We start from the raw sequence: 12217 nt of genomic DNA, 5'->3' as shown, positions 1-12217 counted from the left end.
GCCTGCAGGAAACTGCGCGCGCGCGTGCGCATTGGGGCGGGGCCGAAGGGGCGGGCCCGGCGGGGCGGGGTCAGGCCATCCTTTTAGTCCCCGCGATGTGCCAGACCTGTTTGTCCTCCAGGCCAACAACCTCTGGTTTTCTACTTTTGGGTTCCTTTGAATCTGTCTGGTGTCCTTTGGAGCCAGGCTACCTGCAGAATTAGACATGTAGGGGGCACTTATCCTGGAAGCGGAGGTTTTTTTCTTTGAGCAAATTGAAAACAGTTTCCCTGGAAGCTTGATAGAGACGCGTGTCCTAAGAGTGAGGCGGCGGGAGCGCTGGCACCTGGAGGTGGGGACGGGGGTTGCAGCCGGTGGTTGGATCCTGGAAAGTCTGAGACCCAGGACAGTCACCACAATTTATTTAATTAAGCGGGAGCAGGAGTGCACGTTTCTCCCCAACCAGATCCTTCCGTCCATTTAACCAAGAAGTATTTTAAATATGCTCCCCTCCACCCCAAACTATCATATATTTCAGCTGACTACCTTTCCTCTCAGGATTTGAGGTAAAGACACAACACTTGATCTCCTGTGTCCTGCATGTGTGATATATATTCTTTATCTCCACCTCCATCCAGGACCACTTGCTACAGAGCCATTATTTTTCCTTCTCATGTTCACTGATCATCACACAGGCTTTTCCATTTACTAAATTCTTCTCACACTTCTCTGCCCTGTTAATTCCGGAGAAATTTTAATTTATCAAGTTCGAAGTTACATGATCATGTAAGTTTCTACTAATTGCAAGGTACTAGACATCCCAATTTTAAATGAATTCTTAGACTCTAAACTTCTCCCTTGCAACATTGAATATAATGGAAATTTTATTGCATTCTGTGCCTACTACGTTGTGAATCCTGTCAACGCAGACTCAGTCAGTTTTTCACAGCCTCTCTGTTATGTGACTGCTCATCCTAGCGCTTAAATCTCTGTCAGGAATGAGTGAGGAAATGACTGCAGGTTGTTTAAAGAAACAAAAATTTACATCTGTCTTATTATCGTTTCAGGGAGTTGTGTATTCCATACACAACAAGTTTGCATCAAAAATCAATGAGGAAATTTTTCAACCCCAAACACGTCATTATCGGAGGGACGCCTGTAGAGGCAATGAGTAGGAAGTTGACTACAGTTAGGTGCTTGAGAATCAGCCTTAGGAAGGAATTCAACCCTATTTTAATTATTTTTACCATGGAGATTTCTGTCTCTCTTGTTTTTTTACTTACTATGATGCTATAGGACAATAAATAGGACGATTTTATTGTCATTTTGATAGGAATTTCCATTTCCCAAAGAGCAAGTATTAATGTTATCTCCGCTGTAGTTTTTGCTGCTTATTAACTTTTCTTATGAGCTTTGGCATATTTCCGAATTTTTACCTTCACTCATCCATCAGTATATTCGTGAATAAACATCTCTCGTGGGGACAGCCACACTCATTTTGTGTCTTTTTAAGAGTTTTTGGGCCAGCCCCATGGCCGAGTGGTTAAGTTCCCTCGCTCTGCTTTGGCAGCCCAGCGTTTCCCAGGCTCAGATCCTGGGTGCAGAGATGGCACTGCTCATTAGGCCACGTTGAGGCAGCATCCCACATGCTACAACTAGAAGGACCCACAACTAAAATATATAGCTATGTACTTGGGGGATTTGGGGAGAAAAAGCAGAAAAAAAAAAGAAGATTGGCAATAGTTGCTAGCTCAGGTGCCAATCTTTAAAAAAAAAAAAGAAGATTGGCAACAGTTGTTAGTTCAGGTGCCAATCTTAAAAAAAAAAGATGAGTTTTTGTAGCTATTATTTGTTCATTATTGTATAAGATTTTTGCAATAACATTGCTAGTTCCTAAAATTAACTGGTGTCTGTATTGGGATCAAATTAAATTTACAAATTAGCTTAAGGAGAATTGACTTTTTAAAATAATATTGAGTTTTTCTACCCAAAACATGATGGGAATTTCCATTTATTTATAGCTACTTTCATATATTTCAGGAATGTTTTATAATTTTCCTCACATAGGATTTACATATTTTGGTTAGATTTATTCCTGGTTAGTTTATGTCACTATATTTTATGCTTTTTAATTGCAACCCCTCCCACTGTAACTTGTAAATGATTGTTTTTTATATATGTAAATTGTTTATATATGTAAATTGTTTTATGTATGTAAATGATTTATTTATTTATATGAAATGAATTTATTTATTTATATATATGAAAGCTATTGTTTTTGTAAATCAATATTATGTTCTATGAGCTTAATGAATTTTCTTGTAGTAGATTTTCTGTCAATTCATTTGTGTTTCCAGGTGTATAAGTGTATCATCTACAAACATAGTTTTACTTCTTTGTTTCCAATTCTCATGCCGTTTTCAATTGCTCTGGCTAAACCTCCAACACAATGATAACTGAATACAACAGGAGATCATATGCTTTCTTGGTGTGGTTTTCCGACCTTAGTGGAATGTCTCTAGTGTTCCCCATGAGCAAGATGAAGGCTTTGTTTTTCAAGTTAGGAAAGATGCATCAATTCCTAATTTTGAGTGTTTTAATTTAACATCCATACATATTGAATTCTTCCAAATAGATGTTTTTTTAACTATGAATAGGATCCCCTCATTTCTCCTTATAAATATGGTGAACTATATTAATGGATTTCCAAGTATTGACTTATTCTTGATTTTCAGATATGGAGTTTACTTGGTCATTATATATTACTTTTGTATTCTAGTATTTTTCAGTTTTTTGCTGTATTTTTATTTTAGATTTTGCCATCTGTAGGCAGATGTGAGATCTTTCTGTAGTATTCTGTTTTGGTACAACTTTTGGGACATTTTAGTATCAGTATTTTGATTCATGTAAATCATTTGGAAAATTTACTTTTAATGCTCTTAAATTGAGTAAATAACATTGGCTTATGTGCTATTTAAAAGAGTGGAAGAATCTGCCTGCTAATCTGTTCGTGGTGCTTTTATTTGTGAGGGACTCTTATAAATGCCTCCCTTTCCTCTATGGATATTGGTCTCTTTAGTGTTGCTATCTCTGCTGAAGTCAATTTTGGTAAAATATATTTTTTTTCAGTTCTTTGTGGGAATGAGGTCACAGAATCACTACCCCCCATCTCAGGATCTGGCTTCCTCCCTCGCACACACTTGGCCTGTTATGATCCTTACACTGAGCTCTCAGTCCTGGCAGCAGGAAGGAGTCCGTGAGTATTTTCTATTTCAGTCTGAGAGAAGTGGGAAGGTCAGGAGCAGTATCAGGAATCTAGGTAGGTGTGCGTGTCTAGAAATGCGATCCAGTGGCAAAACTGTACAGGAAGGAGGAATACTTCCTGAGGCATGGGGCGAGCAGGTGGAGAGAGACGAGAGGTCTGAGACTCTAAAACAACCCATGGCTGCTGCTGCTAATGTGATTAATAAAATCCTCGTTTACGGGGTTTGTGGTGTTTGATCCAAGTGCTATCAAAGTCTGAATTTTAAGATGCTTCAAGATTATAATTTCAGAGTTAATCTACTACTCAATACGGTGTGCAAAAGCCACAGAGATCCTCAGGATCAGGGTCATGATTTCTGTAAAAGCTGTGTACATGTGATAATGAGTATCATGGAACTAATGGAATGATCTAATTCTCAGTAGAAACAGTGTGACTGAATGGCAATTGCTGAAATATAATTATTTTTCTGTCATTCGGGTGTGATGTGCTTAATGGAGACAGTAAATGTTTCTCTACTGGGAATATCTGTGGTCTGCTGATCATGGAAAGCCTATTTTCCTTCGTGAAATTAGGCTGGGAATATCTGTGGTCTGCTGATCATGGAGAGACTATTTTCCTTCGTGAAATTAGGGAAGGTCCTTTAAAAAATGTTAACGTCACAATAGAGGATTTCAGAATGCAAAAAATTAAGGACTTTGTTTTTTAAATTTAATTTAATTTTTTAAAAATAAATTAATTTAAAATATAATCTCATCAGAAAAAAATTCCATGCCTTCAAATTCCAATTTGCTTATTGCTATTGTCTTTTAATAGCTTTCCCGAATCAAATATTAATTCAAGTTCCAGTTAGTTTTTTCTAAAATACTAAATATATATTATCTTTAAATGAGATTAACTTATTTTCTGCCCTAAAGTGCTTATCGCATGTATGTTTTGTGTCCCCCATTTTAGTGCGCAGTCCAATTTTGTATAATAATTTCTGTAATGAGTGCCATTGTATTTTTGGTCCAGGTGGAAAATGGACGGAGTTTTTCTGTTGCCGTCCTAACATTTATCCACATTAAATAAATCAAATTGGGTCATGTATAATTATTTAGTGCATCTATAATTTATTAAGACCTCTGAATCTTCACCCCTAAGTTATGTTAGTCTAAAGAACAAATATTTAGACAAAAATGGGACATTATCAAACCAAGTTTATAAAGTAATATAAATTTAAAATATGACAAGATATATATATGTGTTTAGAGCAGAACTAGGTAACTGTAATAATATAGTACAGTAGTAAACACCCCTGTCATTGCAACCAGCCTACCCAGGCCGAATCCTGCTATTTAGATGAGTCACTTAACCTCTCTTTGGTTAAAGTCTCCTAGTCTGTAAAAGGAGAGTAATATTAGTTCCTAACTCACAGAGTTGTGAATGTGAAATAAGTTGGAATAAGTAAAACATTAACAAAAGTGACCATAGAGCGTAAGTCCTATCAAAGGAAATATGGGAAATCTCTTAACAAAAGAAAATATACTTTACATATTAATTCAAAGAGGACAGGAGATTTTATTTTCCTTGAAAATGTAACCCAGAACTCTTATTTCCATTCCAAACCCTCTGCTTGTGGATTTGAATATTGAGCCTTAGAAAATGACAGAATGGTCTCTATGGACTGGAAAATAGGAACCATCTTCCTATTCCAGGTAGTCGTTGGAATCCTGCAGAATTTCTCACCCTTATATCATTATATGTCCCTTTACTTTGGGGGATGCAAGCCAAGATCTTCAGATTTGATTCTCAGACACCTGTCTGCAGCCAATTCCTTGGTCATTCTCTCTGGAGGAATCCCAGAGACAATGGCAGCTTTGGAGTTGTAACATTTTGCCAATAATTCTGGATACAAAGTTCTTTCATATGTTCATATAGTAGCCAGGGGTGTGTCCATTGGTACCAGCTGTCTCCTGAGTGTCTTCCAGGCCATTACGGTCAGCCCTAAGAACTGCAGGTGGGCAGAGCTTCAAGTAAAAGCCCCAAAGTACATTGACCCCTCCAATATCCTGTGCTGGGTGCTCCGCATGCTGTTAAATATGTTTTTTTCCTATTTATATGACTGGTAAATGGAGCAACAAAAACATTACAGAGAGTGATTTTGGATATTGTCTTGCTCCACTGCATGACAAGGTTGTAGACTCAGTATGTGCAGCATTGACGTCTTTCCATGATGATTTGTGTTTGGGACTCATGACGTGGGCCAGCATCTCCATGGTTTTCATTCTGTACAGGCAGAAGCAGCGAGTCCAATGCATTCGTAGAAACAGCCTCTCCCGCAGATCCTCCCTTGAGACCAGAGCCACCCAAAGCATCCTCGTTATGGGGACCGCCTTCCTATCATTTTATGCCCTCTGCTCCATCATTTATGTTTATTTGGCTCTCTAATAATTCCAGCTGGTGGCTGGTGGACATTGCTGTACTAATTACCGCATGTTTTCCAGCTATTAGCCCTTTTGTGCTCAAGAGCCGTGACTCCAGCATATCCAGGCTCTACTGTGTCTGCTGTGGAAGAAATGCACAATGTCCTCATCTCATAGAAAAATATAAATGGTTTGTCTTGCACCATGTTTAATCATTGATGCCCTCAGACTTCCAAGAACCTTAACAATTATGAACCATTTTCGTTACAGAGAAAAAGGTGAACAAGACCAATCGACACTGGCCTAATATGAAATATTAAATAACAATAGCTATGGTAAATGAAATCTCATGTAATTAATATGTATGTACTTATATAGTTTTATTTTTATTAATGCTTGCAGTGGAAAAGTTCAGATTTCATAAAACAGTCCTGAAATAATGTAAAGATACTGGAAATGTCTTGGAATGTGTAACTTTCAATCTGAGATATTAAATTTTTCCAAGAGGTACCTGAGCTTGGAATTGTAGGGAAAGTTGCATAAAAAGGAATAGCATGTGGATAGTTTTTCAAGAAATTGAGGGTGGGGACAATGGCCCCAATTTGTGATACAAATGGCCTAGGGCAAAACTGGAGGGAAAATTAGGTTTCAGTTATTGCAGGCCTTGGAGGCTGGAATGTGACTATTGTGCCTTACATCCTAAGAGGAATTGTGGACATTTGAAATGTGATAATGTTTATGGTGAAGATTAGCATATTAAAATATTTTCAGGTATACGTTTGAAGAGTAAACTGCGGGGGACAAAGAATGCAGGAAGATATGTCAGCTGAATTTTAAAAAGGGTGCAGGTGGGATGCAGCAAGTGAACAGAGAATTGGTATATGGGAAAAGATTGAATGGATTTTGGGGATGTTTAGAAGGTAGATTATTCTGTTAAATCTTGTGGCATTTGGCTACATTGACAAGAAAGAGGTCTCAGGATGGACTTCTGCATTTCCAACTTGAGGATGCAAGTTTGTGGAGGAACTTTCACCAAGCTTGGAGCACTAGATGAGTAGCAATTTGGAGCTGAAAGACATGAACATATTTTGTTTAATAAGAGTTTTATTGCTTTTGAAATCACCAAGGGAGGAAAATGGACACCTTCGAAAGAAAAAAAACAGGATGTTTACTTAAACGTAGAAATATTTTAATATAATTCTGTTATGAAAAAATAAACGTTTGCAATTTTTAAAAGTAAACGTTTTATTTTGAAATGCCTTTAAATCTGCAGAAGATTTGCAAAGATAACACAGAACGTTCCCAAATATCCCTCACCCAGTACCCGAAATGTTAACATTTTAACTTTACCATGGTACATTTTCAAAACTAAGAAACCAGTGTTGGTACTGTGAAAGATGACATGGGGGCAGCCATATTAAAGGAGAGCCATGGCAGCCATTTCAGAGGAATCACCTTGCACATCTTGTCTTATCTTCCAAACTGGACCGAACCGCCAACGTTCCAAGAAGTCAGTAAGGACAAGAATATCCTGTTTGTAAGGATTGATGAAATTGGACTTGGCTGATGACCGAGTCACCAACCAATCAAGGAAGTACAAGCCTACCCTTTGGCCTGATGACAAAATCTCAAGTTAATCTATGAAGTACAAACCTAGCCTTACCTCATCTAGCACCAATGAACTCTTCTTTAATACAACTTACTTCATCTGTGTCCCTTTTGCCCATAAAAACCCTGAGCCCTCTTTCTGTAATTGGGACACTTTGCGTTTCTACCTGAATCTGTGCTCCTCCAATGGCAATTCTTTGATCCCAGATAAACACTGCCTCTTTAACTGCTTTCTGTTTTTGTAGGTTGGCAGTACATTGCTATTTACTAATCTCCAGAATTTAGTTACATTTCACCCATTTTACAACAGTCATTTTTCTCTTTCAGGACCCAATCCGAGAAATCACATTCTATTCAGTCATCTTGTCGCCCAGTCACTTCTGCTCTTTGATGTTTTTTCAGTCTTTCCTTGTTTTTCATGACAAGTTTGAGGAACACCGGTTTAACCCATTTTAGAATGTCCCTAAAGTTAAATTTGTGATGTTTTTCTCATGGATAGACTGGGTTGATAGATTTTTCAGAGAAATATCACATCTCACTACAGCATATGCTATCAGAGGTTTCATGCAATTGACTTTCGTTATCTCAGGTGGCGTTAACCTTGATCAGTTAGTTAAGAAAGTGGTTACCAGGCTTCTCCACTGTAAAGTTACTATGCTGTGCGGTGCATGTTTGGGGTCAAGATGGGGTGTTGAATTAAGCTCCACCCACTGGAGGGCTAAGTAACCATATACATTATTTGCTATTCTTCTGTGTGAAAGCTATGTCTCTTCTCTCTCCTGTAGTTATTGGTTCAATTATGTATTCCTATCAGCATGAACTCATTTATGCCTATTTTATACTTTGTGTTATAATTCAATGTTACGCAATTAATTTTGTTGCTTAAATTGTTCCAGCTTTGGTCATTGGGAGCCATGGTATAATAAAAAAATATATATCTGGTCTTTGTCCCAGGTTCCTGCCACAGAACTTTAAAAACCTGGGAATGTCCTGAGTGGTAGGAGTGTCTTTGTTATGCTAATGAGGTAACTGAAATGCAAGTGTGTGTGTCTGTGTGTGTGTGTTTGTTTGTGTGTTGGTCCCACCAGGAGACTGGACACCAGAAAGACCAAGCACACGATTGGATTGGAACAGTCAGCTGCCAAAATCCAGGGAGGGGAGGAAGGCTGGGGATTAAGTTCAATCAGATGGACGGTGATGTAATCAGTCATGCCCAGGTGACAAAACCCTGATTAAAATCTCTGGATAGAGAAGCTCCAGGGAGAGTCCTGGTGGGGAACAGAAGCTATTGTGCTGGGGACCCTCCCAGATCTCGCTCTATGGATCCCTTCATCTGGCTGTTTCTTGGTATCTTTTATAATAAAATAATGTCAAATGATAAAACCAAAACAATTTAGTAGTGACTTTTATGTCCTTTCTTCCAGGGAAGGCAACCCATGGTTGGGGGGCGGAGGGTGGAGTGTCTCACAAGCAGTGGAGACTCCTCTGGAGGGATTTGGGGAAAGAGGGAGTTTTATCGAGCCTTAGAAGGGGCAACTGGGAAACGGCATGTTTAGCTAGGGGGTCTCGGATTTCCTTACAAGGCTGGCAGGTCCCGTTTTCTAGGCTAAGGTAAGCTAGCTAAAGCTGAGTTGGAGGATTGTGGTGGATACATGTTAGGTTTCCGTGACAGGTGTTTCCCTTAAGTTCAGGTTGACTGAGGTTTAGATTTGTGAAGTGGCCGGGACACTGGGGTGGCCTCCATTTGTGGATCCAGATACAGGAAGTAACCTTATCAATGATCATCCCAGGTGGAGCACTTTCCTGAGTTCTGTGTCATCCCCTAGAAATCTGAATCACAGGGGCCTGTGCGAAGCCTTACATTTGTATCTGGCTGGCAGAAGTGCAGGTGTTTGGGGAATGCCTGAGACTCCTCAGTGGTTCTGACCTGGGGACAGTCCTGTGAAGGACTTTGCCCTTCCCTTGTGGGGTCTGTACTAACGCCAGATAATGTCAGAATTGAACTAAATTGCGAGACACCCCGTTGATGTCACATTTGGTGATAGAACACTGGGTCTTTTTCAGTTTGACCACTGAGTTCCTTTGATATGCCCCCAATCTTTTGTTTTTGGAGCACCTCCTTGGTGGTTTTGCAACTACAAGATCCTCCAGGCTCATCTTATCTCTTCCCTTCTCCTGCTTGAGAATCAGCCATTTCTCCAAGGAGCCTTTCATTGGAGAATGGTATTTGAAACCCGGATGTGGGTGCTGGGGGTTCTCATCCCTGTTAGTTCCTCTAAGCAGATGGACCTAGGGAATATCTGTTAACACATATCTATAATTTTCTCTGGATCTATCTTTCTACTGACCTATCTACAGCTAAGTCTGTCTTCATAGTGGTGGCCCTGACTCTGCCCTCTGTCACAGGGTCCACTGTAGCTTTTCCCGCTTGGCTTTCTGTCTCTGTCTGTAGTTACCAGGTATTAGGACATTCTATGTCTTTGAAGTGTTTTGCATCTATTCCTCCATGCCCCTGTGCTCTCTGCACCCTACCTATCGCCTCCCTTCCCTCTGCCCTCATTGTGCCCTGCTTTCTCAAAGACTGGCAACATTCCAACTTTGCCGGTGGCTGGTGGCTGTGTTTCTTCATCAAAAAGTCAAGCACTTTGAAATGCTGAACAAGGCAAATGTCATCTTTGTGGGTTGTTGCATGGTGTCGTAAAAAGGGTGCAAAGTGCCCCCTGCCCCAATTTTTAGGCATTCGAGTTCAGGAGATGCCTGTATTCTTCCATATATGAGCGCATGGAGGTCTACCTGTGCGTGCTGACTGTGTGAATGTGATAATACAAATGGGAATGTGTGAGTGTGGATGTGTGTTTAATAGTGAGTGTGTGGAAATGTGGGTGTGCGATTGTATTTCATGAGTGTAAGGGTGAGTTTGCTATGGAAAGTGTATGTGAGCATGTGGGTAAGTGTGTGAGGGCAGCTGACTGAGTATTTGAGTGTGTTGTGCGTACCCATGTGTTTGCACCTATGTGCAAATGTTTGTGCATTGGTCTGTGTGTTTGTGCAGTGTGGGTGTTTCACCACTGTGGCTCTAATGCCTGAGTTCCATTTGGGGAGTATTAGACAGTGGACATGGATCCCACTGTGTATTTGTGCTTAGGAAAAAACAAAGGATTAATTTGAAATCATATTTTGTTTCTTCATTAATTACAAAAGCAATGAATGCTGATTGCTGAAAATTTAGCAAAAAAATAGGTGTAGAAAAATGCGATGATTGTCTACTAATCTTAAAATGAGTAAGCAGCATTGGTTTATCTGATAGTTAAAGGAACTGCAGAATCTGTCCGTTTAACCCTCTACTCCTGATGCTTTTATTTGTGAGGGAGTGATAAACTTCTCCCTTTCTATAAATAATGTTCTGTTTAGAACACTAAAAATGAGATGCAGCCTCTTGGCAGATTTTTAAGTGTATAAATCATTAATTACTATAGGTACATTCTCTCTGGAGCTTGCTTAACTAAAATCTCATCCTCTTTTTGTTTTTCCTTTTTCAGAGTTTTCTGGCCTATCCTTATTTGTATTTTCACCTACAGGATTTTTTTTGCAATATTATACCTGACTCCAATAACTAACTGATGGTGCCATCTCTATTGGGACCAAATTAAATTTATAAATTAGCTTAGGCACAGTTGATGTTTTCATAATATTGAGTTTTTCACCCAAGAACATGCTGTAACTTTATCTTTGTTTATGTCTACCTTCATATATTTCAGGAATTTTCTGTGGTCTTTCTCGTATACACTTGATACAGTTTATTAGATTTATTTTAAGGATTTTATGTTTTCATTTTGTAATCAGACCACTAATCTCCGGATGTGACTGTAATTTTTGTGCATATGTAGGCACCTGCTTAGTGTATTTTGAAGCCATGCCGTGGGTTCAAATTGATTTGGAAAATAGTGTCATTGAATTGGCCCCATTCAATGGAATGATAAACTCTGATCCTCTACTTACAACAAGAGCTGTTAGGTGTAGGAAAGTCAAGGTGGAGATGAAGTGGAGGTGGAAAGGAAACAGCCTCCCAACCCACACATGCAATAAAATAAATTCCATACGAGTGCATATATGTAATTCCATAAAATCTACAATACATGAAAAACAATCAGTATTTATTTCATCACTAGGTACTATGGAAAGTAGAAGGCAGAGGATAAAACAATATCCCAACAGGTTAATTTTATTTTTCTTACATAAAATGAGATACATTCATCTGATGAACGATTGCAATATCCCAGTGTAAAATGCAAACAGAAAACTACATACAGTAAAAAATAACAACACGCAAAATAATTGACAATATTTATATTAGCTTTAATATCCTCTAGTAAAACTGGATAAATTGAAATTTATAAAGTAGAAGAAATTTTAACATTCAGCATATAACATGAGGCAGCTGAAGAATAAAAACGTGGTCAATAGCATTTAATATATCTCAACTTAGGTTTTCTATCGAGTGAAAAGCACACAACAGAGACATGATGACTTCAGCATGATTTCATGAAACTGGTAAGTAGAAAGCTTTCTCCACACACAGGCTGTTAAAGGCTTGTCAGTATCAGTCCTCCGTGGACAGCGGGAAAGAGAAAGAAGAGCTACAGCCTTTTAGAATTTGGCCGGGGGGGGTGGGGGGGGCGGGGGGGGAGAGATAAATCTACGTTCACTTTGCTAAATTTTAAAACATACAAACGCATGGGAATTACAACCTCATATTCGTTCTCGTTGTAACATAATGCCCGACTGTCCTAAGATATTCAGAGTACATCAAATGTCTAGCATGAAGCTTAAACTTTGTAACCCTAGTCCTCAACGACGCCCAGAATTCCCCATTCTGAGTTTATTCTTCAAATATTCCTTTCCTCTTCCTGTGTCTCTTCCCTTCCTATGGCCACCGCAAGTTCTCCCTTTTATTAACGCACTG

At 39.1% G+C, this 12217-nt stretch overlaps 1 pseudogene; it reads left to right on the top strand.

Annotated features, from left to right (window-relative positions):
• Window positions 1-4902: 4902 nt before the first annotated feature.
• LOC124250304 (vomeronasal type-1 receptor 2-like) lies at window positions 4903-5858 on the top strand (annotated as a pseudogene).
• Window positions 5859-12217: the final 6359 nt, after the last annotated feature.

The sequence above is a fragment of the Equus quagga genome, chromosome 13 (genome assembly GCF_021613505.1).
Source record: "Equus quagga isolate Etosha38 chromosome 13, UCLA_HA_Equagga_1.0, whole genome shotgun sequence".
Lineage (NCBI taxonomy): Eukaryota > Metazoa > Chordata > Mammalia > Perissodactyla > Equidae > Equus > Equus quagga.
The sequence above is the reverse complement of the archived record's forward strand: the minus strand, read 5'-3'. Positions and strand labels throughout refer to the sequence as shown.